We start from the raw sequence: 2,976 nt of genomic DNA, 5'->3' as shown, positions 1-2,976 counted from the left end.
AGAAAGAATCTCAGTGAACTTGAAAATAAGATCATTTAAATCATTCAGTCTGAAGAGCAGAAGGAAAAAAAAAAGAAGATTGAACAGAGCCGGAAGAACCTTCAGGACACTATCAAACATACTAATATATGCACTGGGGAGTGGTTGTGGCTCAAGTGGTTGAGTGCCTGCTTCCCACATGAGAGGTTCTGGGTTTGGTTCCCAGTGCCTCCTTAAAAAGAAACAAACAACAAGCAAAGAAATGAAAAAACCAACTCAGGGGAGCCAATGTGGCTCAGTAGTTGAGCACCAGCTTCACACATACAGGGTCCCAGGTTCAATTGCCAGGCCCAGTACCTAAGGAAAAAAAAATGCATTATGGAAGTCCCAGAAGAAGAAGAAAGAGAGAAAGGAGCAGAGAGAATATTCAAAGGAATACGACTGACTACCCTAAAATTTAATGAAAGCCATAAATATAACCTATCCAAGATACTTAGCAAACTTCAAACAAGATAAACGCAGTAGACCATATAGACTATACCATATTATAATCAAACTATCAAATACTAAAAATAGAGAATTATGAAAGCCGTAAGAGAGAATCAACATGCCATGCACATGGGAGTTTCATTAAGATTAAATGACAATTTCTCATTGGAAGCATGGAAGCAAGAAGGTAGTGGGAAGACATATTTAAAGGGCTAAAAGTAAAAAATTGTCAAACAAGACTCTGTGTCCAGGTGTATTAGTCAGCCAAAGGGGTGCTGACGCAAAATACCAGAAATTGGTTAGTTTTTATAAAAGGTTATTTATTTGGGGTAGGAGCTTACAGATACCAGGCCATAAAGCATAAGTTACTTCCCTCACCAAAGTCTATTTAGAGCAAGATGGCTGCTGCCAATGTCGGTGAGGGTTCAGGCTTCCTGGGTTCCTATGTTCCTGGGGCTTGCTTTTCTCTGGGTTCAAGATTCCTTTCTTCCTGGGGCTGGCCTCTCTTTCCTCTGTGAGCTTACTTGCCGGAATTCCAGCTTAAGACTTCAGCATCAAACTCCAACATCAAAACTCCAACTTCAGAAACTCTCAGCTCTGTTCTTTGCCATGCTTTTTATCTGTAAGGCCCCACTCCTTATTGGCTGGGGACTCAGCGCCCTAATCATAACTCAATCATGCCCAGATTGCAAGCATAATCCATATCTATTTTTTTAATTCATAACCATATCAGACTGCTAAACCAGCTAAAATGTCTTTCAAAAATGAGGGAGAGCAGAGTAGGTGTAGCTCAGTGGTTGAGCATCTGCTTCGCATGCATGATGTCCTGGGTTCAATCCCTGGTACTTCCTTTAAAAAAAAAATAAGGGAGAGAGTAGGACATTCCCAGATAAAACAAACTGAGGGAGTTTGGAATGACTAGACAGAGTCTCAGCTGTTTGCTGTTTTGATAGATTACCCTACCCATCAATCCCCCAGAAGGACCTAATGATAAGGCCCCTGGAGAATATCCGGGGCTTCTCCTGGCTTCTAGAGGAAATCTCATTATGAATGGCAGAATCTCATGAGAATCTTCCAGCAGCCATCTTGGGGATACTGAAAGACACGTAGACTTCTTGTCAGGTTCCAGATCTGCCTGGTTCCCTATCTTACTAGCCTGCTTCAGAGGGAGCAGGGTTCCTCCAGTAGGGCAGACCACAAACACAAGAGAGGGCTTCTGTGCATAGAACAGTTCCCTGTGTGGCCATGGATTGAGACCCCATGGCTTCAGGGAACTGATGCCCCTAGTGAAAATGACCTTGTTCTGTCTTTTCTCTGTGAGTAAAGCATCTTTCCACCAGAGCCTATGTGAGTCTCGCTTCTTCTGGTGACCCCAACATTGCTATTGGAAGACACTTAAATCTCTTTAGGTGTCTCTCCTCTGACAGTTTGGTGAGTTTGGTGTAGCCAGCAGGGTTGCTGAAGAAGCACATCATGGCATGGTGGAGGCATAAGGGATGGCCAGTTTAGTTATCCCAAGGTGGTGGTGTTGGCTCCTGAAGGGTGATGGGCTGACTGAGATGCTGGCCTTCCTCTGGCCACATGGGACAAGGGGGTTGATGCAGATGTTAAGGGCAGAGATGAGGGAGGTGGTTTACAGAAAAAGCAGGGAAACTATACTGTGGCTCCTGGCTGTGCTCCTCCACACTCGCTTACACTCCCTCCCACCCCCGCCCCATCTCAAGGTCACAAAGGACTCCAGAGGCCAGAGTCTGGGGCCCCAGTGCAGGGAACTCTGCCCAGGCACAGTTGTTTACTGGCCCCAGGTTAGCCCTGTTTTCATTCAACACAGAACTACTGATGGTGTTGCTGAAAACCAAACTGCTGAAATGAGTTTGTTTGGTTTTTTTTCCTGAGTGAAATATGGAAGTTAAAAGATAAATAGGAAGACTATACTTTCAGGGATCGTTTCTTTAGTTTGTTGCTAGAGGTCACCGAAAACGACAAGGAGGAGGCTCAGTGCTCTCTCCTGAGCATGAAACTGGCTCTAGCTGTTGCTTTCTTGCAACTGCCTATTCCTACCTTCCAGGAGTAAGAGGGAGATAGTGCAGTCTGAGTGGCTTTGGGGGAAAAAAAAAGATAAATATGGGCAGAAGCCAGAGGATGGTCATGTGGCTTGCCTGGTGTGCCTGTGCGATGCGGGGCCATTGCAGACTCAGATGTCTAGAGCCGAGCAGCACTGTCCCAGAAATTTAACTACTGAACCTTTGCTGCAATGTGTTTTTGCCCACATTGAATAGTACAACTGACCGGATAGAGATATAGACAAGCCCATGCTGCTTTTAGTCTGGATTGCTGAGATGAGAGCAGTGTTCCCAATTGTGGGAGACTTCCCCAAAAAGTAAAACCCCGTGAAAAACTGTTCATGAGGATTTAACTGCTCTGAGGGTGAAGGCTATCCAATCCTGCCCTGGGGCAGGATGTAGATGAGAAGGTCCTGTCTCAGATGGCATCAGGAGCATTCATGAA

General features: G+C 45.1%; 1 pseudogene; it reads left to right on the top strand.

Moving 5' to 3' along the window:
- The first annotated feature begins 2,393 nt into the window (after positions 1-2,393).
- Positions 2,394-2,568, top strand: LOC111763392 (small nucleolar RNA U3; annotated as a pseudogene).
- Positions 2,569-2,976: the final 408 nt, after the last annotated feature.

Source organism: Dasypus novemcinctus, chromosome 3 (assembly GCF_030445035.2).
Source record: "Dasypus novemcinctus isolate mDasNov1 chromosome 3, mDasNov1.1.hap2, whole genome shotgun sequence".
In the NCBI taxonomy this organism is placed as follows: domain Eukaryota; kingdom Metazoa; phylum Chordata; class Mammalia; order Cingulata; family Dasypodidae; genus Dasypus; species Dasypus novemcinctus.
The sequence above is the reverse complement of the archived record's forward strand: the minus strand, read 5'-3'. Positions and strand labels throughout refer to the sequence as shown.